Source organism: Lepidothrix coronata, unplaced genomic scaffold, assembly GCF_001604755.1.
Source record: "Lepidothrix coronata isolate B3197 unplaced genomic scaffold, Lepidothrix_coronata-1.0 Scaffold14, whole genome shotgun sequence".
Lineage (NCBI taxonomy): Eukaryota > Metazoa > Chordata > Aves > Passeriformes > Pipridae > Lepidothrix > Lepidothrix coronata.
In genome coordinates, this window is record NW_016690194.1 from 4089114 (window position 1) to 4116352 (window position 27239).

The 27239-nt window shown below is 41.7% G+C and overlaps 1 protein-coding gene across 5 annotated transcripts in view; it reads right to left on the bottom strand.

Moving 5' to 3' along the window:
- Window positions 1–7511: 7511 nt before the first annotated feature.
- Window positions 7512–27239, bottom strand: part of TLE1 (transducin like enhancer of split 1) — a 100443-nt gene continuing 80715 nt past the window's right edge. For 4 of the 5 annotated variants that reach the window (XM_017806244.1, XM_017806243.1, XM_017806239.1 and 1 more), the window contains 3 exons: window positions 26860–26943; window positions 25647–25891; window positions 7512–8797 (listed from right to left, as the gene is read on the bottom strand). The gene's annotated coding sequence lies outside the window, so the exon portion shown is untranslated. Of the gene's footprint in view, window positions 8798–14074; window positions 14249–25646; window positions 25892–26859; window positions 26944–27239 lie in introns of all 5 variants that reach the window. The other variant, XM_017806241.1, reaches the window with a different exon arrangement.

Consider the following 27239-nt stretch of genomic DNA (forward strand, 5'->3'; position numbering starts at 1 on the left):
TGAAGGCGCACTTTCTGTGTGAACCATCTTTCCGTATTCTTCCATGGGTTCATCTGACGTTCTTAGCCATTAGAATTTTAAAATCAGAATCAGACATCAGACATCTCCTTTACTTCCTTTTAGAGGAGATCTGCATGGGAAAGGCAGCTGAAATATGAGCAGGCACCTGATGCAAGAGGGAACTGCGACCTGCTGATCTGCCACCCTGCCACTCTCAGTGTAAGTGAAGAAGCAGATTTTGCCCAGACAACCTGTCCCAAGGAAGGCCAGCAGCAGCCATCAGCTGCAGCTCAGGCAGCCAGCGCTGGACTTGCCACCAGCACCATTGTATCCGGAGGGACCTATAGATGACTTGCACAGCTCATCTCTCAGAAGAAGCAAACAACTACCTCGTCTGGCTGCACTACTGATTACACCTTCGTTCCCCCGGAGAAAAGGTGGCATCCCCCTTCAAGGCTTCCCATAGCTGCTCACAAGAAGCTGATGCAATCAGTATGCTAACCTTGAGAAGGGGTGTTTTTGGCAGCAGTCACCTCATGGATGGGGTCACCTCACTGTGGGGCAGAGACACCCAGTTACATACTCCGGTCCCAGTTTATTTTCTGCAAAAGGAAATCTTTATGCTGCTCCACTGCTGCTGTCCATTATGCATCCCAGAGGAGATGAGGGAGCTGCCAGCAAGCACTATGTGGACTTAGAGCCAGTGGTGGTCATCTGGGGAGACAAGAAGATCCAGGTCTAGCTAGATTCAGTCATAAGATAATTTTGGTCTTTACGATCATATGTCTGTGATGGGCATTAATCAGAGGTACAAGCAGTGCCAAATAAGGAGATACCAAGATTATTGTGAAGCCCAAAACAATAAAAATAAATCCAGGTTTGAGGAGGGAGATGCACACATTTCATCTTTGCCTAGACATGACTCACCAGTACTCTCCTCTCCATGTAGCCTGAGCAGCTGCCCCAGCACTTCCATCCCTCCCCCTCACTTACAAACTGTGTCGGCCATGAATTTACAGCTGTATCATTTTCCCTGCACACAGCTGGGCATATTGTGCATAGTAATTCAAGGACCACTGTTCATGGCTAGGCTTCGCGAACGAAGATTTGGGAAAGGCTCTATCCACATTTGTTACAAACACGCTGGTGGCTAATAAGGTCAATACGAGACAAGCATGTCCGATTGCAAAAGGTACAGCAGAAAGACTCCTTAGATGGTATATTCTGCAAAACACGGTTCTTTCCGCGTTGTCTTTTCTCCTCAAGAGTTATCCTGTGTGCTTTCTCAAAAGCATCAGCAGCGTTATAGATGGTGTGTCTCCAGACCTCCCGATTGGAGGCCAGAGTAGACCAGTGATGATGATCAATATGGTCAAGGCTGAGATGTTTCAGGGAGTCCTTGTATCATTTCTTCAGGGCTCCTCTCTTGCGGCAGCCGGTGGCAAATTCACCATAAAGCAAGATCTTAGGGAGGCAGTGGGTCCTTCATCCTGGAGATGTGTCCTGCCCAACGCAGCTGGGTTCTCAGCAACATGGCCTCAATACTTGTGACTGCTGCTTGTTCTAGAACAGATGTATGGGTCACATAATCTGACCAGTGGATGTTTAGGATTGTGCAGAGACAGTGTTGATGGAAGCGTTTTAAGAGACGCAGGTGGTGGCGGTAAATAACCCATGGTTCAGATCCATATAAAAGAGTAGACAGCACTATGGCTCTGTAAACACTGATCTTTGTACTTTTCTTCAGGTGTTTATTCCACCAAACTCTCTCATGGAGTTTTCTGAAAGCACTATATGCCTTTGCTAACCTGCTGTCTATCTCTCCGTCAATCTTACCATCTGAGGAGATGAGGCTGCCTAGGTAATTAAACTGCTGGACTGATTTGGGCTCTGATTGGCCAGTGGTGATATGGGGATGAAGGAAGACTTCCTGAGGTGCGAGTTGATGGAGAACTTCTGTCTTCTTTAGACTGACTTCCAGCCCAAAGAGCTCAGCAGCGTCTGCAAAGCAGGATGCAAAATGCTGCAGAGCTACTTCTGTGTGGGTGACAAGGACGGCATCATCAGCATAAAGCAGCTCCCGAACAAGGTGATTTAAGGTCTTAGTGTGGGCCTTCAGTCGCCTTAGGTTGAATAGGCTTCCATCAGTACGATATCGAATGTAGATACTGTCCTGATCCTCGAGGTCTGCCATGGCCCTTTGGAGCATCATGCTGAAAAAGACTGAATAGGGTAGGAGCGAGAACGCAGCCTTGTTTCACACCACTGGTGATTAGAAAAAGCTCAGAAAGTGCATCACTATATCTGACTTGGCCGTGCTGATCCTCATGGAGTGAGATGATCATTTTAAGGAACTTGGGGGGACATCCTAAACATTCCAAAATCTGCCACAGACCTTTTCTGCTCACAGTATGGAAAGCCTTGGTGAGATCAACAAAGGTTACATAGAGACCTTTGCTCTGTTCCCTACACTTCTCTTGCAGTTGTCTGAGAACAAATACTATATCTGTGGTACTCCTGTTGGCTTTGAAATCACATTGGCTTTCAGGTAGAATTCCTTCTGCTATAGCAGGTATTAATCTGTTCAAAAGTATTCTTGCCAGGATTTTGCCAGCAATGGAGAGCAGAGTAATACCTCGGTAATTTGAACAGTCTGATTTATTTCCTTTCTTCTTATACAAGGTGATGATGACTGCATCACGAAGGTCTGATGGGAGTTCGCCTAGTTCCCAACAGTGCACCACAAACTCGTGAAATTTAGCATGGAGTGCTTGGCCCCCATGTTTCCAGACTTCAGGTGGAATTCCATCAACCCCAGCTGCCTTGCTGATTTTCACCTACTGAATGGCCTTGAGGGTTTCTCCTAAAGTGGGGGCAATATCCAATTCATTCTTCACTGGTAGTTGTGAGATGGACTGAATTGCTGAGTCTTGAACTACACGGCTAGTACTGAAGAGAGTCTGAAAGTGTTCAGACCATCGATTCAGAGTGGAGGTTTTGTCTGTCAGAAGCATTTGACCCTCTGCGCTGAGTAGAGGGCTTTGGACTTGGTGTGTAGGCCCGTATGCTGTTTTCAGGGCCTCATAGAATCCTCTGTGATCACCCATGCCTGCACATAATTGAGTTTTTTCAGCTAGATCGATCCACCACTTGTTCTGGATGTCTGTTGGAGCTGCATGCAAGACAAAAGGCTGTTTTTCTTGTGTGACAGGATGGCAGTGCAAGGTGTGCTTGATGAGCAGTTCCCTTCTTCCTCAACAAATCCTGGATCTCTTGATTGTTTTCATCAAACCAGTCCTTGTTCTTCTTGAAGGAGAACCCTAAAGATTCTTCAGAGGACTGCGGGATGCTGTTTTTAATATGGTGCCAAAGTGTTTCAGGAGAGGGATCTATAGAATCTATAGAATGATTTTCGAGCCTAGTTTGAGGATTTGCCTGGAATCTGTCTCTCATTGTGGCTGATTGAAAATTGTTAACTTGGAGTCTCCTCCTTGGGATACCGCCCCTTTTAGGTTTGAACTTAAGATTGAACTTAAGTTTGCAGCACACAAGTCGATGGTCTGTTTGGCATTCTGCACTGGGCATCGCACGGGTGTGATGGACATCGTGAACATCTCTCCGTCGCACCAAGACATAATCAATGAGATGTCAATGCTTAGATCTAGGATGCATCCAGGTTGTCTTCAGACTGTTCTTCTGCTGAAAGATAGTATTAGTGATGGTGAGCTGTTGCTCTGCACAGAATTCTAGCAGAAGTTGACCATTATCGTTGCAGTTTCCAACACCATGCTTGCCTAATACTCCTTTCCAGGCTTCAAAATTCTTTCCTACTCTGGTGTTGAAATCACCAAGGATAATGATCTTATTCCTGCAGGAACCTTCTGGGTAAGGTGGCACAGGTCAGTGTAAAATTCATCTTTTTCACCAGGGTCAGCTTGGAGAGTTGGGGCATATATACTAAAGAGGATAACATGTTGCTTGTTGTGTAGTGGAAGGCGTAGGGAGATAATGCGGTCAGAGTGACCTGTTGGCAGATTTTTGAGTTTAGGAACAATAGAGTTTTTGATCATGAAGCCAACTCCTGAAAGATGCCTTTCGGTTCTGGTTTACCTGACCAAAAGAGTGTGTAACCGGCACCATGTTCTCTGAGGCTGCCTTCCTCATGGAGATGGACTTCACTGAGAAAAGCCATGTCAATGTTGAGACGTGATAGTTCATGGGCAATTAGGGCAGAGCGATGCTCAGGGCGTCCACTATTTGCAGAATCAAGCATGGTTCTGATGTTCCAGCATGCCAAAGCCAGTTTGGTTACACCTTTGGAGGCAGGTGCATGCCTTTGTCTCTTGATCTTTGTGTGACCGCATTGGAAGAAGATGCCCGTTGGCCACAGTTAACCAACTGGGTGAAATGTGGAGATGAGTACTGTTTAGGTCACCTTTTCTAGGCCCCTCTCTGAGTGGAGCAAGCAGTGCTGTCCTTGAAAAGGCTGCTTGGTTGTTCAGGGTGCTGCCCCAAGAGACTGTCATCTCCAGTCAGTCTCAAATGACCGATATCCTGAACCGCCTGCATGCAGGGTTGGGTCTGCGGCTTCCAGTGCACCTTTCACCTGCCATTTCGACCCTTGCCCATTGCTACAGGGCTTTGTGAGTGTGGGTAAAACCTTTGAGCCTGCACAGTGGATTTTTTTAGGTGAGACACAGCATGCACAGAACTGGGCCCACCCTTTAATCCTGAGGTTCATCTGCCAGGGCTGAGTGAGCTTGGACGGTGGCAGCGAGGTCCTCAGGATGTAGGTTTGATTAGAGTGACCTTCTCTTAGATGGATGGTCTTACAGGGCTAAGTGAGCTCCATCTGCCCCAGTTTGGGATTAGAGTTGTCCTTCTCCTAGGATAACTGCCAGAAGGCTAGTGGGCTCATCCTGCCCATGGATATATTGTGTCTGACCCTGTGGTTTTGACCTGTCTGGCATGGGAGACCCTGACAAAGGCATGTATCATTGCCAGCATAGCTAGCAACCACAAAGGGGTACACAGGCTTCTTTCCACTAAAGAGGATTCACTCCCCTACTCTTCTGCCACCCATCTATGCCCAATCTCAGGGAAATACCCAGGAACATCGCTTTGTCCTGACCATCCATTCAGGACACAGTAAATATATCCAAGACATACCGAACCTGGGCAGTAGCCACAGGTGAGCCAAAACCAAACCATTTCAGCCCTTGCGCCCACTCGGGGCTCGGGTACTTCCCAAGGCCCCAGTGTGGCCAAGACCCCTCAACCCCCCAGATGAACCCACTATCCACCCTGACCTTATCCTCCCCCCACCGTGTTACCACAGATCTTCCCATGCACTGCAACATACCATACACTCCATATGGGACTGCCCCGCCTGGCCTCCCCCCAGCCCAAGGACCCCCACGGCCCACCCGACATCCCACCCCTCCCGCAAACCAAACCGCCAAACCTCTGTGTGCTCCGAGGTTCTCCCTCTTCTCTCCCATGAGGGCACAGTCCTCGCTGGTGAAGCTCCCCCTCTCCTTTCTCCCGGCCGGGGGCAGCCCTGCGGACGCCTGGGGGCTGCCCTGGGGGCCACACGCCCACAGCACACACCGGAGTGGCCATGCACCTGGCCGCGGCATGCGGCGGAGGGAGAGGAGAGACCCCGCACTCCGGCCACGGCATGCAGTGGAAGGGGAGGACTACTGTTACACTACTGTTAAATAACTTTTTGTCAGCAAATCAGGATGCAATTGGATCAGCTTTCACTGCCTGACCTCACAGCCGCACTACCCCACACTTAGAAACACTTCTTCATTTGCATCACAACTTTGATGCAACAAGGAATTATTATAACCATTTTATGGAGGCACAGAGTGATTAAGTTTGCTCAGAGTCAGCAACAGGATCCACAGCCAAAGTCATAAAACCTAAAATCCCACAACTTGAAAAATAGAGTTATCCATCGTCTGCCTCCTTGATAACTGATGCTACATGACAGAGTTTCCATGGATGGTCATGTTCCACCACTTCTTTCTAGCCTCAATAACTATTTCCAAGATTTGCAAATAATAGAATAGAAGAAGGGAAACATTATAGAACAGGTTTATCTTTAAGCTTAGGAACAACCTGCAGACTAATTACACAATAAAAGATCAGGGGATTATACAAAGTACCACATAACACATTGAAGCAGAAAGGAAAATAGTTTGAGTACAAAGGAAAATACTTCAAAATACAGCTACAGTCAAAGAACTACAAATAAATTTATTTAGAAGTATTTAATGGAAATCTTACAAAGGGATTTGATCACCCTGGAGATAGCCTCGCAGGGGAGTTTTCATGCTCCTCTAGCCTTTAAAAGTAGCCCTGAACAGGCCTTTAAGAAGAGAGTGAGGCATTTCAGTGCATTCCTACTGCTTCAAATTCCCCCACCTGTCACTGCTGGCCTTGACAGCACATGTTGTTCTGCAAGACACTCCCCAGTTCAAAAGAACAAGATGCCAACTCACTGCATAACTTCTCTCTCAAAAGATCAAGTTTAAGCACCCAGAAATCTAGTTTCCAAAAAGAATCTTAACCCCGAAGAAGGTATTTGCTACAGAGAAATGCATTAAAACTCAACCATAAGGCTCATTTTCCAGATTTATGGGATATAACTTAAAGCCTTCTACTGTTATACCACATTCAAGGAAAAACATGTCTCTTTCTCCCATTTACTTTACAATTAGAAACCATGTGAAATGAGGAGCTACGCATGAACTACACAATTTAAAAGTAAGTTGTCATGGTTTGAGAGTCCCAAAATCCAATTCCCTAGTCTAAGCCCCCTCCCACATCTCAACCCAATGTGAGATGGTTTTTTCCAGACAACCACATGAGACTCAAAATGGGGGAAAGGGAATATATATTACAATGACTGTACAAATAAATACTACAATACATTATATACAGTCTTAGCTATCTCTGCCATGACATAAGTATTTACAAGGGATCAAATCTCTTCTCCCCTCCAAATAAAAGTCCAGGAGGGAAGAAGGAAAGATCCCTTCTTCAGAGCAGCAGTGTCTCTAAGGTAGCAGGTCTCTCTGTCTCTATGCAGCAGCTGTAATTGAATTGTTGTAGCTGGATCTCTGCCAGTACACACGAGGGGTATCCAAGCCCCCTCGGCCACTCGTCTTCAAACGAGGGTCTTCCTCCGTGGGCTGTGCTTCCCAGGACAAAGGGCGCTATCTCCACGTCATATCATGAAGCGCAGGGGTTTTTATCTTCAGGGGATTCAAGTTCCCTACAGAGCTCTGTGCTCTGTCTTAAGCAGCAGCGGGGGCCAAGGTCACTCTCCGCATTCTTCTCGGAGCTTTCCAGCTCCTCTCTGTAGTGCATCCTGCACTTCACCCCTCCTTTCTAGGACGTGAGGGGTCTCCAAGGAGTTCGGTTTTTTTTTTTGTTTCAGTTCTTACCCCAACTCTGTCTCTGTAGAGCTAGTTCTGCTCTTTCTGCTGCTGCTGGCTCTCGTTCTCAGCTCTCTCAGACAACTCTGTGTCTTCTTTGGTTGGCTGCAAGCCGCCTCTGCTGCTTTTCTTATCTGTTGGCTCTCTGCCATCATTTCTTCGGTCAGTGCAGTTCTGCCGCTGCTCCTTCTGCCTACTTACAGTGGAGAAAACTCCTTCAGTTTTCAGCTACAGGCACTTAGCTCAGTCTTACACTGTTCCAAGTCCCTGTAGCCCCCAGCTGGGGCTGGGGGGGGAAAGCTCCCCCAGGCGCTCCTGCCCCTTCTGCTCATGGCTTTCACAACATGGCTACTTCCTCAACAACAAACTACAATACCTTCTCTTCCGTTGAGTGTGATATGTTTATATTTTGCAGAAGCGCTCATTGGGTAAAACTTCAAAACTTCAAGGGTCACCACCCCCTGGGGTTTTACCATTTTATAACTTCAGGGGGGAAATCTGTTTCCTCCCACTACAACTCTCCACCCCCGCTTTTGCGAAATATCAACATATCACAACAATTTAATAAACTCTAATCAACATGCAATCTTCAATAAACTAAAATACAATCAAAATCTCTCCACTACACATCAATATAGCATTATCACAAACTTAACTCTACTCTTAGTACTTAACTTACATTACTATAGCCTTACTTTCCCTACAGTGATACAGTCTGTGTTTTGTCTGGAAAACTCTTTCTGTTATAACAAGCATCATGGCTTTTATCTCTTTTTATTTAGATGGATCGCAACCACCCTCTGTTACCAAAAATATCATGGTTTGAGAGCCCCAAAATCCAATTCCCTAGTCTAAGCCCCCTCCCACATAAGTATAAGGTAAGCAGAAGTGTTTCAATGTTCTTTTTTTTCCTTATAAACTGTATCCGATGTGTTACTCAGATTTTTTTGATCCAAATTATTTTCCTTGTGTTTTTAAGGGGCTAACCTCTTGATTTGTTTCAATATAACTAGTACTTTCAAAAGATATGAAAAGTTTGCATCGTTTTTAATTGTCAATTTTTCTCTCTACACAAGAGAAAAATATAAGCTTCTGACCATTTTATATTTATTCTTTCTAACCCGCTGCTGTGCTCTTCTGAGACCCCACCTGGAATGTTGCATTGAGCTCTGGGGTCCAAGCACAGGAAGAATATCAGCCTGTTGGAGTGAGTCCAGAGGAGGGTCACCAAGATGATTAGAGGGATGGAGCACCTCCCCGATGAGGAAAGGCTGAGAGAATTGGGTTTGTTCAGCCTGGAGAAGACTTCAAGGTAATCCAGTTGCATCCTTCCAATCCCTGAAGGGAGTCTACAAGAAAGATGGAGAGAGACTATTTACAAGAGCCTGTATGATAGAACAAGGGGAAATGGCTTCAAACTGACAGGAGTAGGTTTAGTTTCGATACTAGGAAGAAATTCTTTACTGTGAGGGAAGGGAGGCACTAGAACATGTTTCCCAGGGAAGTTGCAGATGCCCCATCCCTGATTGTGTTTAAGGCCAGGTTGGATGGGGCTGTAAGTAACCTGGTCTAGTGAAAGGTGCCCCTGCCCATGGCAAGGGGGTTGGAACTAGATGATCTTTAAAGTCCCTTCCAACACAAGCCATTCTATAATTCTATGATAAAAGTAATTTAATTATTCTGACAGACCTATCATTTTTAGGTAGTTATTATTGCACTTGGGTTATAAAAGGTGATATGTTCAGTTAAACATTGTGTTACAGTGAATAGTGTCACTGTTGGGTGGACTTTAATGTTGAGAGTTTAGCCTGGCTGATCTCTAGTGATTCACGAAAATAAACTCATTATAACTTCCATAAGGAAACCATATATCACATGAAGGAACAAAAACCAAAGGAAGATGTAGCTGCAGCACCAGGGAAAATTGTTATAAATATAGACAGTAACTGCATTACATACTTCAGAGGAATAAGAAAACAGCAAAACAAAAATACAGTTCTCTATGAAAAGAAACACTGTTTTTAGGACATTTTCATAGGTTAAGAGCAAGGGAAAAAAGGGGAAGATAGATAGATAGATGGGCAGATAGATAGACAGATATAGATAGATAGAAAGAAAGATAGATAAATAAACTATATTTCAAGGGCAAGTGAAATTTTGACAAATAGGATAAAGGTTCATTAACTGTCTCACTGTAGTTATTCTCTCTGAAGACAACTTTGAACTGTTTATGGTCTGGAATTCAGAAACCTTTCTCTATGTCTGGATATCCACAGACAACAACAATTTCTGGAAAAACACTTCACAATAGAACAACTAAGAAAAAACAATGGAAAAAATACCATAATCACTCTCCTTTTAGTGAGACTTCTTATATTTTTCTTCCTGAGGGATGAAAAATATCAGTGTATAAGATTTATGATGGGAAAGGAATACCACTTTCTGCACAATTTCACTGTTCAGGAGGTTCTGCAGTACCTGCAGAAATACATGCCCAGATGATGTAACATACACATCCCCAGTATAACCTTCCATCTTTTCCTGTGTGAAAGAGCTTTCTTTGAACTTTATTCCAGGTAATACCCGCTATAGCTGAAGAAATTCTACTGGGAAGTCAGTGCGATTTCAGAGCGAACAGAAGTACCACAGAGATGGTATTTGTTCTCAGACAACTGCAAAAGAAGTGCAGGGAACAGAATAAAGGTCTCTATGTAACCTTTGTTGATCTCACCAAGGCTTTCGATACTGTGAGCAGAAAAGGTCTGTGGCAGATTTTGGAACGTTTAGGTTGTCCCCCCAAGTTCCTCAAAATGATCATCTCACTCCACGAGGATCAGCACAGCCAAGTCAGATATGGCAACACACTTTCTGAGCCCTTTCTAATAAAGAATGGTGTGAAACTACCCTACCCTACCCTATTCACAGTCTTTTTCAGCATGATGCTCCAAAGGGCCATGGCAGACCTCGAGGATCAGGACGGTATCTACATTCGATATCGTACTGATGGAAGCCTATTCAACCTAAGGTGACTGAAGGCCCACACTAAGACCTTAAACCATCTTGTCCAGGAGCTGCTTTATGCTGATGACGCCGCCCTTGTTGCCCACACAGAAGCAGCTCTGCAGCGTTTAACATCCTGCTTTGCAGATGCTGCTGAGCTCTTTGGGTTGGAAGTCAGTCTAAAGAAGACAGAAGTTCTCCATCAACCTGCACCTCAGGAAGTCTCCCACCATCCCCACATCACCACTGGCCAATCAGAACTCAAATCAGTCCAGCAGTTTAATTACCTAGGTAGCCTCATCTCCTCAGATGGTAAGATTGATGGGGAGATAGACAACAGGTTAGCAAAGGCATATAGTGCCTTCAGAAAGCGTCATAAAAGAGTTTGGCGGAATAAACACCTGAAGAAAAGTACAAAGATCAGTGTTTACAGAGCCATAGTGCTGTCTACTCTCCTATATGGATCTGAATCATGGGTTATTTACCGCCACCACCCGCGTCTCTTAAAACGCTTCCATCAACACTGTCTCTGCACAATCCTAAACATCCACTGGTCAGATTATGTGACCCATACATCTGTTCTAGAACAAGCAGCAGTCACAAGTATTGAGGTCATGTTGCTGAGAACACAGCTGAGTTGGGCAGGGCACATCTCCAGGATGAAGGACCACTGCCTCCCTAAGATCTTGCTTTATGGTGAACTTGCCACTGGCTGCCGCAAGAGAGGAGCCCCAAAGAAAAGATACAAGGACTCCCTGAAACAACATCTCAGCCTTGACCATATTGATCAACATAACTGGTCTACTCTGGCCTCCAATCAGGAGGTCTGGAGACACACCATCTATAACGCTGCTGATGCTTTTGAGAAAGCACGCAGGATCACTCTTGAGGAGAAAAGGCAACGCAGAAAGAATCGTGTCTTGCAGAATATACCATCTAAGGAGTCTTTCTGTTGTGCCTTTTGCAACCGGACATGCCTGTCTCGTATTGGACTTTTCAGCCACCAACGTGCTTGCAACAAAAGTGGGTAGAGCCCTTCCCAAATCTTCGTTCAGGAAGCCTAGCCATGATGATGATTACAGCTGTAATGCCCTAACTGTATTTTTATCTCCAAATCCATAACAGTATGGCTGAGAGCCTGCCTTCTGGTTTGCAGACTACTCACACATCTCTTATCTTTCTCTTTTCTTTCATTGTCCTGTGTTGGTTCTGCAGCTGCATATTACCACCATCCCAAGCATCTTCTACTGTCTGTCCTACAAGCACGTTTCACCTTCTTGGTCACCAGTACTAGCAAGGTACGTTTGCTCAGTTATTCAGTAGTGGTTGACATCTTGCACTTTCTTCTAATTTGACATCAGGCATTTCATTATTTTCCCATCTTCCATGCAGAAATCCCATAGGTAAAAGTCAGTTGAGAATGCTGCAGTTTCTCTTTTTCTCTCTGTCTCTCTCTTTTTTAAATCAGAATTCAAAAATCCTGGCAAATGCCATTGTTTTCACTGGACATTGAGGGGGTCATCTTTCAGCACTGTTTGTACAGAACTTTCCACTCAAGCCACAAAAGGATATCACTTACTTCATTTTGATAACACATCAACTGAAGAACAGTTTTCTCTGCCTACCTCAGATTGGCCTCCTTCTCACATGGGCACCTCTCGTGTCCATGACACAGACCCATCAGGAAAATCTCATGGAATGGGACTCTCAAAACTGAAGTTGTTCTAATGCACAAGTCTTGGTGCTTGGGTATTAGCTTATTCCTTTTCCCATGGAGAGTTCAACATATTCTTACTCTATAGTTCCCTTCACTTTGTCCAGAGAATACAAAGTGTTTGTAGATCTCAAACACACGCATAGCATTTCTTCCCTAACCCTTTTTAAAACATTTGTCTTAATCGTGGATCTTTAATGTAACATTTTCATTTTTCAGGTAAAAGCATCATGAGCTGCCGTAATGATAGACCTCAGATGTCCTCAGGAAATTCAAAGTGCTTTAGCTAGGATGTTCTCAGTTTCAACAACGTGGGTGTTTGGAATTAGCACTTGTCACATTTATCTTATGTTAAGAGTGGTTACAAATGCATCACTGAAACCATCACACTTTAACAAGCTGCCAGAACAGATTAGCGCTACCTAGCTTTTACATGCCATTTTAGATGTGAATCTCAAAGCACACTACAGAAAATGGTAAGTAACATGTCATTTAGCAGACAAGAGTGAGAGACAGTGTGGTTAAAAAGCCTACAAGAGGAAAGCAAAGCAGTGCCTCGCAGGGTGAGTAACATGCAGAGCAAGGATGCTCTCTGCCTGCCTGCCAGCAAAGATTCAGAAACAACTTGGAGCCGCGTGTCCAAAGAGCAGGGTTTCCATGCCATGTTACGGGTGTTGAACTCTTATTGCTGAAAAAGAGTAAAGGCAAGGCACAAGGCTCCCTACAAGAACGCATTTCCACAGATTGGCCTTTCCCTAAAATGTTTTCTCAGTTGCTTTTTCACCAGATTTTTCCATTCTAGCACATTCCAAAGTCATATTTTGAGATCCTATTCAAACCAAATGCTACTGTTGAAACCACTTGAAAACTTCCCAATTTATATCTGAAAACTAAAGAATGACTCTAACCAAAACATGCTTTTATATGAAAATGTCAGTAACCATCTAAAACCGCAATGTATTTCTTTAGCAGATGATTAAAAACAAACTGGCTTTTAGCCAGTCAGTCTGCTGTGATCTACTCTATCTTCTTTCACTAGAGCATATTAAAGCCTTTTTTACTAATCATGCAGTCTCTAGCATTGATAAAATACAGGTTAAGCAGCAGACAGAAAAAAGCACATTCAACATCCTTTTGATAGAATACAACAAAGGTAGTTTATGCCAGCTTAGAAGGTGGCAAAAAATAGCAAAACCTCAGTTTTCAGAAGTAAAAAGCTTTTAAAAATATATATTTTAAAACATCCTTGTGAGAAGACTGTGGCTTGAAGAAACAAAATTCCAACTGCATTTTTCAAGTAAGAGAAATCTGTGAAGCAGAGCTGGATATTCAAAACTGAATTTCTTGGCTACTTACAGTAGGTAGGGAGGAAATGCATAACATGCATAGAGGACCATGCTTAAGCATCTTTAAATTTCTGTTTGTCTCACACATTTGAAGACTACTCAAAAGGCATCTCAGAGAGGACCACAGCACTGCCTAACTTCTTTACATCTAACATCTTGCCTCAGCACCACCACCTCTGTCTCAGTGACACCTAAATATTTGCTAAGGTTGGAGAAGGGATTGGTGTGACATAGCACAGGTTTTCTGTTGCCTATCTTGAAGCCTTTTTCAACACTTTGAAGAGTGGATTCATGCTTCTTCAGCCATATAACATAGTTTAGAAGTAACTGGAATGGGAATTAAAATTGTAATTTGCATATTTAGGGTACACTGCCCAAAACATAAAATGAAAAACCTTTGAGATCTACTTTTGAATTGTTGGGCTTTCATGGCAATGGTAGAACTCAAAACAAAACATATTTGCCATTTAAAATTACTCAAAGTATTATGAAGAAAGGAGCAAGAGAGAGATAAATTTTCAAAGGACTATAAAAAGTTTTTAAAACATATCTCATAATCATATTACATGGGGCTTCTAGTTTGGAGACTTCCTGTTTATATTCTCCTTGTAGGTAAGTCTTCCCAGTTAGCTCATGTTCCCTTGTGATGCATCCTTTGTACTCAAGATGGTTGTATTCCCTCCTGGCTTCTCCATAGTGAAACCCAGTCAGGAATTGTGAGCACTAGGAAAAAAAGGAACCTGAGGACACAGAATATTGCAGATCTGAGAATATTTTCAATAATAGATTTTCTGTGGAAAAGATTACAAGTTTTTTTTAAAAAAATTCAGATTTTCAATTAGCTTTAGTTACAGACAGTAACTTCCTTTTTATTGGTAGATGGCCCCAGATGGCCCCAGATATTCTAAGAAAATTTCTAAAATTAATCATTACAACAACAAATAACAAATTATCTAATTAGACAGTGATACAGAAGAAATACACACTTCTAAAGGAATTACTTTGCAAGTGAGCATATTAATATATTTCTTATACTACAATTTTCAATTTGCCAGCCTGACAAATAATATACACTGAGAGAAAATTATGGATTTTGGTGTCCAATTAAGGTTCTGTCCCAATCTTGATATTTCTTATATATACACACAAGGGCATGGAATAAGTGGAATCATTCGATAAATCACACTTACATTCATAGCCAGAGTATTCAGCATGTTATATTAAGCAATAGCTATCAAAGCAGTAGTAAAGATAGCTATTGATATTTCTATCTGTGTATTAGTTGGTTTAATCATTTGTTGCTGGGTGAAGGGTTTTTTGTTTTGAGTTACATAATGTAATTTAGTTTTTACAACACTGAGAAACTGGAAATAATGCCGTAGTTTTTGGCTAAGAGAGGAACTCTCTGTATTGTCTACAGGAAGAGCTGAAAAAGATAAAAACAAGAATGTGATATTCAAAAGACTTAATGGCACATAAGAGGGTACTCAAACCATCCCACTCAACTTTTTTTTTTTTTTTTTTGTTAAAGTGAATGGAAAAACCAACAAAAGTGTTCACAAGGACAGTGCAAGATTATTTATTTCAGCAAACACAAGAGTTCACAGCCATCTTATTTCCTGAGCTAATAATTGGAAAATAGTGTATTCTAGAAGCAATTCCTAAAGCCCTCTACATCTTTGCAAGACAGAAGAGGGTAGGGAAATTTCAGTGACCCATATAAAAGAAATACAGTCAGTAAAATTACTAAAATGATACTCCAGGGATTACTATACTGAACAGACATTAGATTTTTTTTTTCTTAGAGGATGAAGGTTAAGAAAAAGTGGTTTCAGGCTCACAGGATAACATTGATGCTACTTGCTGAGTTACAAGCTTCATTTTCCTTTCTGTGCCCTAGGTCCAGAAATATCCAACTTTTCATTCCTAGTTTCTTCTTCATACTCTCCAGGCTGCTCATTTTTTTTCCTTATCAGTTTCTTAAAATCCTATTTGAAATTATTAGAAAGACATTATTTTTCAGTTGAACTAGAAGTTGGAAGCATTATTCCATAGAGAAATGACAAATTTACTCTCTGCCACAAAGGAAAAAAAAAAGGAAATTAAAAGATAATTGTGTGCACTTTGTCAAAAATACCTTTTCCTCTGCTTTCTTTAAAAAAATGTTCAGTGCATGCTTTCAACTGAAGAGTAGCACTTCAAACAAAAAATTCAGTCAGTTACTACCAATTCTAAAAGTCTCAATGCATAGGAGACTAAAAAAAAGGTTAACACAAATCCCACAAAAAATATCATGAATTAAAAAAACTTGCCTTCACAGGAATGTAACCATCTAAAACAGCCAAGTAGCCAACAACAATCACTCTTCTTCAGTTTCTCCTCTCTCCCTGCATAAAGAAACCCAGCCCTTTACCAAGTGCTCTCTTTTCTTCTCCGTCTCTCTTCCCATTGCCTTTCTTTTCAAGAGCCATTTAGTTCTAGTTCAAACCTGTTTAAGCAAAGCTTGGGGTATGCTGCAGAGAGTCACACCTGAGGCTCACTGCCTCCAGATACAGAGCTAGGACAAGGTGAGCCTCTTTCTTGTTCAAAATTATTTTCAAAGCCGTAACTTTTAGCAGAAAATTAGGCAACAATAAGGGTGACCCTTTATTCATATTTCCCCCTTTTTTAAGCCCTTCCACACCTTGGTGAAAGGATACATATGGGGAAGGAATCACAGAATATGCTGAGTTGGAAGGGACCCACAAGGATCATTGAAGTCCAACCCTTAGCCCTGCATGGGACCATCCCTAAGAGTCATACAATGTGTCTGAGAGTATCACCCAAACATTTGAACTGTCAGGCTTGGTGCTGTGACCACTTCCCTGGGGAGCCTATTCCAGCACCCAACCACCCTCTGGGTGAAGAATCCTTTTCTGATATCCAACCTAAACCTTCTCTGACATGACTTCAAGCCATTCCTTCTGGTCCTGTCACTGGTCACCACAGAGAAGAGATCAGTGCCCGCCCCTCCTCTTCCCCTCACGAGGAAGTTGTAACTGCAATGAGGTCTCCCTGAAGTCTCCTCTTCTCCAGGCTGAACACACCAAGTGACCTCAGCCACTCCTCACACAGCTTCCTCTCAAGGCTCTTCCCCGTCTTCACTGCCCTTCTTTGGACACTCTCTAAGAGTTTAATATCTTTTTGCACACAATATTCAAGGTGAGGCCCCCCCAGTGCAGAGCAGAGTGGGACAATCCCCTCCCTTGACTGGCTGGTGATGCTTTGCCTGATGCCCCCCAGGACAAGGTTGGCCTTCCTGGCTGTCAGGGCACTGTTGACTCATATTCAACTTGCCTTCAACCAGGATCCCCAGGTCGTGCTTTCCAGCATCTCATTCCCCAATCTCTACATACATCCAGGATTGCCCCACCCAAGGTGCCCCATCCCAGGTGCAAAATCCAGCACTTTCTCATGTTGAACTTCATCTGGTTGGTGATTGCCCAGTCCTCTAATTTGTTGAGGTCTCCGTAGGGCCTTCTTGAGGGAAGTTTGATGCCACATGCCTATGCTCCCTGGGTAGACAGTGGCTCAAAGCCAAAGCAATCACCATAAGTGGCAGACACTGGATTTTGGCTTTCTGGCATCTGGGAAGAGGTGTTTGGCAGCACTCTGGTCATTTCCATGTCCCCCGCTCCTTAGCAATTTTAAGGCAAGTTCTTCCCATTTGTGGAAGAGCAGTTTCTAGATTCCAGAACTTCCTTATGTTCCTTCATGTCTCACGTGAGGCAACAGCAGTCACATGAGTATATTAAAAACAGTTTTAAGATTAGGAAGAGTTAATTGAAGTATTTAAACAGTTCACACTCCTGTTGATCCTGGGAGTGGCACCATCCTAGCCTGCTTTCAGATATTAAACACAATCCATGCAGGTCATTTCTGCATTGAATGTAACAATGAAATTTTAATATGTATTTCCATTATTATACATATCACATATATTTCTGGCATTACTTAGTGTTGGTTTTGTCAAATGCAGCTAAATAACATCATCAATCACTATCATATCCTTGTTCCCCAGTTATTACATATTTACTGCACAATAAACGTTCTTGCCTTTTGCCTTATGTTATCTTCAATGAGAAGTACAGTTGCAATTAGCAAAAAACTTGCGAAAGCAGAGCCAAATGCATCAAGCTTTGGAAAAAAAAAGAGCTAAAGTAGTAATGATGCGATTCAGCTTCCATTCTAGGGGCTGACAGCTGTGTAAGATTGCCTTTCAACACAGTGAGAATAAGTATTTCCCCTCCTCACTTGTACTGAGTAACCCACAGATGTAATTTATGATGGATTCACAAACAAACTGGTCAATGGTTCAGTACAAACCAAACATAAGCAGACACATTTCTAAACCCATCCGTCATGCTGCTTACACAATCTGTTGATCCATTGAACAAATATATGTTGAAAGATTAGGTGGGAGTTGACTGCCAATCAGTAAAATAAATGTAGACTAGACTAATTTTCTGCCTGACTTAACACTTAAGGATTTGTATTATAGGGGAGGGGGAGGGAATTCCAGCCACCTAGATCTTTGGAATGAGATTACCCTTCTAAGGACCTCACACAGAGGTCCCTACCACCCCTCTTTCATGTACCGAACCATCTGTTTTCTGAACAAAATTGCTAGGCAAGTGAACTGGTATTCAAGGAGCACTAATTCTAGCTATTCAGGTGGGTTTTTTTCCTGTCAGAAGACAAAAAAAGAAGAAGGATGAAGTTGTATGGGGTAGAGTTGTAAGTTAAAAGAGTTAGATGTGCTGTCACGGTCTTTGTAATACTGTTGTTTCACAACAGAGTTGCAGCTATCAAGCCAGAGAGAAAACTGAAGATCATTAAGTGGGGAAAAGCACTCATGCTGCCTAGGGCCATCCCCTGGCATACAGTAAACCTAGTCTTTACTCAGTTGCTTTTTGGTGACAGTCCCTCTGAAAGCAGCAGCTTTCCTACAGGAAGGTTCTTTGAGTTTTGTCAGAAAAATCCTTCACCAAAAGGATTTTGGTTTTTGGAAGCTGTGTCCAACAACTGTACTTGAAGCATAATTTTTTGAGATTAGAAATAGTACCTAGAGGGAAATGATCTTTTTTTATGACTTGTGCTTCCCATAATACCTGGGAAATACTGGCATCCCCTGCAAAAAGGGCTCCTGAAAGTTTAGGTGGCTGAGCTGACAAGAGCTTCAACAGATTTAAAACATCTCAGGTAATTCAGCATCACAAAGCATTATCTTTTCTAACAAACAAAAAAAATTTCCAACATAAGAAGAAAGTTTCTCATGTATTTTTACAACACTCTGAGATGCAATTCCAATTATTTCAGGCAGATCTGCAACACACCCCTGAAGAGATTTTGAAAATAAAATAGATACAGCTATTTTGTCAGGAAGACCTGGCTTTCAGAAATATGGCATAGAAAAAGTGATAAAATTCCAGATTCACTTAAGTCAGTGACAACATTTCTGCAAGTTTCAATGTATCCATGTTTTCACAAGCTTCCAAAAAACCTCCTGTCTTTCCATGGTGTGTCCAAAGTTTGAATCCCATATGCTTCTGGGGATGTGTCTTACTGTAATGATTACAGCAATCTATACCAGATGTCTATCTTGTGCTCCTAGGTCTACTTGCAGTATCTCAGAGCCTTCCATCCCTGAAATACCTGAAATGTACTTGTAAAGGTTTTGGGGCAAGTGACAATTTTCTAAGTGTCTTGATTCTAACCTCCAACTCTTGCTCCATTTCTCACACAAGAGAAAAATTCTCAGGCTGGACATGAATATCATCACAAAATCCCTTGTCCTGCAATATTCTCTCGGATCAACACTGGCATGTTCCTTTGAGTGTTTTGCTACCTCACAAATAAGAACAAAAACCTTGGAAGCATCAGTGCCTTGTATTTCCCTCGTATTATAGGAAAGCTATTCTTTCAATTTTTTTTTTTCTCCAAGCAAAAAAGCATTTATAGTGCTTACCTAGACTACGTCTTCACCTTTCTGCCAGTTTGTTTAATTTATGTTTTCTAAAGAAGATCCTATAGTCTTTAGCACAGGATGCCTTTTTGTGTGGATCCTATGGAGTGCTGATTCCTATTGGACACTACTGCAATACTGAAAGCAGCACCTCAGAAAAGTAAGTAAGCCCATTGTACCAGGTGCAGTAAACACTGTCCAAACACTACTATGGTTGATTGCATCTCTCTGTCTCATGTGCAAACACTAGTCTCTGAATATTTAAGTTCAAATTCATTGTAGAAATGGAAGCATCTTAGAAAAGAGAAAAGGTTTTGCTTAATAATCACCTAATACATATGATAGCAAACCCAAGCATACTCATGTTGATGGCTTGGTGTTTTCTTGGGTTTTTTCTTTTATACAGATGGAACTTTCTTCCTTCACTAATAGTAGGTATTACATTTTCTTTAAAGATCTAATTCTATCAGAACCAACTCGCATAAAAACATTTCATTTAGGTTCTCAGAATTGCTTCAGCTTTAGCCTACTTTTATTAAACAACTAAATAAGAACATCTGTCCCAAATTTTGCATACTTTTGGCAAATCTTTGAAAAAAGTTAAAAAGAAAATTCAAAACAACAAAAAGGTACAGGAAGAGAACCTGGAGACATGGGTGGATAAAGACATCTAGCATACTTAGGACGAATAATTCTTATTGAATAAGTGACCCATCCATGATAGGAAGAAGGCAGATATTCTGGCTGAATATATTACAATTACAGCTCCATGTTATTCAAACATCTAGATTAATGCCAGACAAAACACAATGTATTAGCTATCTCTAGATACCCTAACCCTAATTCACACTGTTGTACATTTGTGTAAATAAAAAAAAAAAAAAGAAAAAGGGAAAGAAAAATTAGAGGAGAAAAACAGAATGGGGGAAAAAAAGATAGAATTGTTCAGTAGTTTAAATCCTTCAAAAATTAAATAATCAGGCACTTGAGATTTGTTTGGCAGTCCCAGGCTTTTTAACCTAGCTGCTAAAATTATACTAGAAAAGAAAGCTACAATATGGTTCTAATGAATTCACTGGAAACAGTTTGCATCTTAAAGAAAACATAAACTTGACTGTCTGGATGAAGTTATGGCAGATTGCTGAGTATTTTTCTTCCTTTAGTCCCATGTATATGAGTAGCAACATCGTATTTGGCACAGCAGTAACCTGTGATAAGCTCCATGGCTCTTTTGAAAGCCTGCTCCAAACTTGTGTAATTGAATGGTAATCGTCATGACAAATGACAGACAAGGAAAGCCTTATTTTGTAGTTTCCTTTGCTTAAGATAGCTTCTACTATTGTTCTTTCTTTTCATGATGCCATAACATACTCAGCAAGTAGCATTTACCAACAGCTAAGTCAGTATGTCTGACCACTTAGTGTCTAAAATGAGTATTGGACACCAAACAAAAAAACCAACCCAAGACAAAAAAAGTACCTGCCCATAAGACCCATGTTATTGATGAGCAACTAGGAATGCAAAATATGCATAGTTCCGTTCTCCTCAAGATAGATGGGTGTTTCAGTTTTTATTCCTACTCAGTTGAAAGGAGGAACACACAAGCTATATTTTTTATATTAGAATTAACAAACAGCAACACAGAAACCAACAATTAAAAGTACACAGACAACACATAAGAAGTGCTAAGTAGGAAGGAAAGGTTCAACAGCTACTGAAGTAGCCCAGTTCTCCATCCAGCAAAAGGTGTTTGCTCTTCACAAAGCACATCAAATTTACATACAACTTATATGCAGGTCAGGCATATAAAATCCTTTAGATTTTCCGCCCTGCTTGCAGATGAATTTGCCAGCTGCTAAAACCAAGAATTTTACAATCTGTTCCTTACAGTGTACAACACAAAGACTTTGAAGCTTCAAACACAATTAAATTAAACTTTTCTATGATAACAAAAAGAAATCCTGTTTGAAATACAGGAAGTTGAGAATCAAAGTTTTTCCCAGAGAGTGAATCTTGTAGCATATTAAAATACTCGACTCATCAGAAGGTAAGCAGTAGCAAGAAGAATGTATTATGTCTTGAGAATGCACAACAGATCACCCCTGATTTCTGTTTACACTGCAGTGAGTCTTGAAGCTCCTGAGCAATTTGTTCAGCTGTGCCTACAAGCCACATTATGTGTCACATTTTATCTGGTAGGCCACATTTTATCTTACCATCGATATCCTCACATAGTTTTTGTTCTGTGGTCATCACACTGGAAAAATAATGTTTTTCAATTTCCTTACACTTGATAACTACCAAACATAATCTGTGCATCTCATTGCCATGGTAGAGTACATGGTGTCTAATTGGACAAGAACACAGTGGATTTTACAATAGCTGAAGCTACAAGTTGCTCCATAAGGAGCAAGAAGAGTAGCTCTATTAGGATCTCCACTGGTCCATCACACTGAATTTGGACACGTGCATATCTGACAGCACCAACACTAGAGCTGAGTACTCCCAGGTTTTCCCAGTAAGCCTGCCCAGAGGAAGATGGCCATGAAAAAATTGCTATCCTTGCGAATTCATGTTTTGTATTATCACTAGCCAAACTCATTCTAGTGTTCCAAGTTCATTCCAATGTTCCTGTGACTGACTGCTCAAGTTATACAAAGAGCTCTTAGGATAACTTGGACACAATAAGAGCACATGGGAGTTTTTTAGTGCTTTGCAGTTCACCTGAAAATAAGTCTTTCTCCATAAAGTCAGTGCTGCATGCAAGTTCTATGCTTAAAGTTAAGGAGAAATCATCTCAGCTACTGCATGGGAGGCTTGATCTATATACAGAAGAGCTTCAATCATTCTCAAGGATGGAAATCACAATGGCATTTTTAAGGTAAAAATTTCTTCTTCATATAATGTAAGGGCAAATAAAATGACATGATTTTACAGGCCATTCAAGAGTGAGTCATAAACATGGAGGAGTTAAAATAACCATTTCTTTTTTTTCCCACTAGGGGGAAAGAACAGTCCACAAATTGTTTTGCCCCATTAAACTATTTCTGCCAGACAGGACAATGCACAGCTCTCTAGATTGCATAGCCAAAGGAGAATAGGCAGCAGTCCTAAAGAAGAAGAGGCAACAGACCTTAAACTGACTGCATTAAAAAAAAAAAAAAAGTCATAATGCAAAAGATTAGGCACTGAAACATGTTGACCAGTATCTCCATTCTTAGAGTTAAGCAAAACCCAACTGGACAGGTGTCAGAGACTGAAATGGTTAATGATTTATGCGTTCTAGGAGACTTTTGCAGGCTTTGGACTTGCATTATACCTCGGATGGACAGTTGGGCCCATCCCTCCCTCCAGTAAAGAGCCAAGTTTGCAGGCTTTTGACTTGTATTATACCTCTGATGAGCAATCGGGCCCCTCCCTCCCTCCAGTGCTGAAGGTGTGAAGCCCTGAAAAGGCAAGAAGCCAAGCTCACAGGTTTTTGACTGTTGATACCTCTGATGAGCAATCGGCCCCTCCCTCCCTCTGCTGATCTTGAAAGGCTGGAACCAGGCCAGACACAAAAAAACTCTGCAAAGGCCCAAGGAGAGGTTGAGGCTCGAGGCATGGCCCATGACACTGACCATGGATATAATAATTCATAACTTCTTGGCGTGTGGGGGGCTTCCCTCCTTCACCCCCAGCAGATCAAGGCCACCACTTCAACTGACAGACATGGAAGCTGCAACTACCAAGTGTCACCACTGGACCCCGTGGGCAGTGACTATAGACATCTGTCCACTCTCAGCTTTTCTTTCCCTTACTCTCCCTTACTCATATCCTGCCTTTCTCTCCCCTATGCATTTTCTCCCCCGCCAAAGGTTATCTCTATGTCACATTGTTATATGACAACACAGAAATGCTAGCATGCCTGCTGATACAGAATTGTTAAAATAAACCTTATCAATATATGTTTTCAGACACCGATTATTCAGTGCTGTTTCACTCTAATCCACCCCAAGGGAATTATTGATAAAAACCCGGGTTACACCCCCCTCCCCTTTTCCTGGGACGGGTCGTAACAACAGGTCCTAAGCAACCCAACTTAACTTTGAAAAGGAGCTAGCAGGAGGCAAGAAGACTTTATGATAAACATCAGCATAAGGATTATGTTTCCTCCTTGTTTTTACTAAAGTGGTCATGAATAGAGACTAGGAAGCAAGAACAAGAAAATATGAAGGCAGAGGCCTACACTAAATAAATGAGATAGTTTTATGGCATGAATAGAAGAGAATTGGCTGAAAATTGACTAGATTTTAGCAAAGACTGACATAGGTGTATAATTGAGGAGACCTATAGTGGGTGTGCATGTGCCATGCTCCCCTTGGTGGAGCAAGTAGGTCTAAAGAGAAAGCTTTTTTCCAGTCAGTTGTTTTGATTGTGGTGCTTTGTTCTGGTTTTGTGGTGTTTTGGGGGGTTTTTTTGTTTGGTTGGTTTTTTTCCAATAAATTTCCTGCTGGATATGCCTGAATTGGTAGCTATGAGATGACCTCCCTTGATCCGCAGCAGGAAATCAAGCACATATTTATTGCACAACATGACATTCATTGCAAAGCTAACAGAAATAACAAAAAAGCTCCTTCTTCCAGTACAACTAGATACTAACCACTGTAGCCTCCTAAGCTGCAAACACTCAGCAGACTGGGATTTAGGACCATTTCTAACTAGTTTCATCTGAAAAGATCAGTCCTGATTTACCCAACCCACACACCACACAGGTTCCTCGGGACTGGATAAGAGAGAAATGGGTATTTTGCTTGTGTGGAATTCCAAGACAAACAAAAAACGAAGGAGAAAAAAAAGAGCAGAAGAATTAGAGATGTTAGGAAGGTCTTTCAAGTCCTCCCCATATCCAATCAGAGATATTGAAAAAGGAAATGCTTCCTTTAAAAAGCTCAAAACTGCAACAGAAAATAAATCAGTGAAAGTAAGATCAAATTAAAGCTCTTCCTCTGGACGGGGAAAGTTGATTGCTGTGGGATACTCAGACAATTGCTCAGAACTGAAGCTGCTCTTACTGTTTAATTTCTGTTTTCTTTCATTTTGCTTTTGTAATGTTTCTTCACATTGGCATAGCAGCAAGCTACCTCCCAAGGAGCTAGATAAACAGTCAAATAACTGCCAATGTTTTACTTTTGATTGAATGTCTTGCTTGAGGCATATTTTCAGGCTTTGGATGAAAGCATGGGAAATTGCTATTGTAAGTGTTAGAGTTTTAAAAGTAGTGTAGTGGTGAAGATACTTTGCTACAGTACATATTGTGGAACATTTCGAAGCAACATGGTAGAACACTATCCTGCCATTATATATGAGAATAACAAGACTCACATAAACCCCACTTTTAAGGATTTCTATAATAGCAGACCTAGAAAAGCAACAGTGATTTTGAATGATACTTGCAGTTTTCTGTATTATTTAAAAAATTTAGAGAGCAAAGAATTTTCAGTAAGATTGACAAAGGATTTTATATTTCTTTTGGCGATTGAAATTGTAAATGCCATACAGTGCTCAGCACTTTGTGACACTGGCCTGTATTAGTTCCAAAACAGGAGCTAGTAATGTCACACTGTAGTTGCCCATGTTGAAAAAGGCAGAGGCTTCATCTGGGCAAACACCTCATCTGTTTCCTGTGCTACATGCACATTCCAAAGTCTTCAGCTTGACTGATCAGGACTTAATAATCAACATACTTGTACTGGGTATTTTTCCTGAACAGGAAGATAAAATTCCCTACAAGTAAGATGCTTTCTTTGGAACAGAGAAGAGGACCTCTGATGGTACTTATATACATCCTACTTTCATTAGAACACTTGCCAGCAAGCTGTCTCAAACGAGAATGCTGAAGTCTTTGCCAAACACACATTATACCTTAACCACAGTTCTTAGCCATCGCTTGGTTGGATAAGACCATTTCTCAGGAACTTATCAGACATGCAGATAAATATTTACTTGGTTATTTGCTCTTCCACTGCCTTATTTCCTAAGGATGCTGAGAAAAACTCAAAACAACCAACAGTGTGTCCTGGCTTAGCTATATTTGGTTGAACACAAATGCAATAATTCCACCCAGCTATCTTCAATCATGTAAAAAGTCTTACCTTTTTGGTGTTACATCTTCATTAGTCCTCAAGTGTGCTGTTTCTAATGTATCTCCATTTCTTCTGTAAATGGAAAAGTCTTCCTTTCTGGCAGAAAAACAATGTTCTTTTCCAATCCAATCCATCCTTTCCAGTAAACAAGCCCCAGATAAACCAGTCCTTCGCCCTGGATGGAGAGAGGCAGCAGAGCCAGGGTGTACAATTCCTTCCCCTCAGATGCTTCGAACCCACTGCAGAGTAGACTGCTGCAGGGAGGTGAGGGAGATGAGAAGTTCAGTGTTAAATTAGTGGACACCCCACAAGTGGAAGCAACCACAACAGACCAAAGACTTGATGTCACCCCGCAAACTCCTTTGTTTGAGGTTTTTTTCTTCACTTCTCCCTGGACCATCTTGGACAACCCCAGACCCCAAACATTTAGTGATGGGCCTGTAAATTATTTATTCAGAATTTTTTTGGCTCCACCTCATCCACAAGAGATTTATTTATGCTGCATCTTTTGATCCCAATTTCCCACTTCTCACACTCTCTTCCCTTCAATTTCTCCTGGTGACCGTTGTCCCAGCAGGTCACACACATCAGACCCCCTCCCTCACCTCCCCATCCCTCAGCTCCTTGCCCAATGCCCCAACCCAAGCCCTTTCCTAAGGGCAAGCCAGAGGAGAAACTACAGCTACCACCTTGTATGCACACTGTTGCTCACAATCCACTGCCACAAATTTAATGGAGGTCCACCAGGATGTGGCATCTGTGCCCCTCCAAACCCTTGATGGCCCTTTCTTGAAGGCCAGTGGCCTCTCTCAGCTCACAGTCCAGCACAAAATAAAAACTGGTCAAAAGGGAGGCTTTGCTCTTCATCTTCCTCCCCTCCTCTCTATTTCAAGCTGCCCCCACACTGTCCCAGCACTAAAAGCCTCTAGAAGGGCTGTAGTCATGTTATATGCCTTCTTAGTGCCCTTTTATAAACAGGAAGATGAGTCTTCATTAGAGTAAAATAAAAACTTTGGGGTATTTCTTAGAAAAAAAGGCTTCTTTGCTAAATAGGCCAAGCATTATTTGGATTTTGTTTCAGTGTTAAGTTCTTCAACTGAGTGGGGACTCGGTTGGTTTACTCTCAGCTAGAGTATCAGAAAGGTATGACATAGAAGAAAAGATATTTTCACTGAGCCCAATAATGCTCCAATCAACTATTTCATAAAAATGAAACACTCACTGGAAGCCATTGATTGAGAACTTGAAAAAAAATTGTGAATTGTTCCAATGAATGACTGAATACGATCTTGTGTACAATGAATAGCTAAAAAAAAAAAAAAAATCATAGTTAAAGCAATTTTGCTGGGGCTAGAAAAAATGACATCAGCAAAAAAATCACTACATATCGCAGTAAATTAGAACCATCTTATGACAGCTGGAATACTGGAATTTTGAATAGAGATGAGCAAAAAACCCTGTATCTTCCTAGTGTGGAAAGTGAGAAGTGTTACACAGGAAGACACAATTAAAAACAAAATCAAGTCAGGCTGACTAAAAGAATTCAGATCTTGTTTTTCTGATGTATTATTGGCTGTATCTATGCATTATGAAAAACATGGT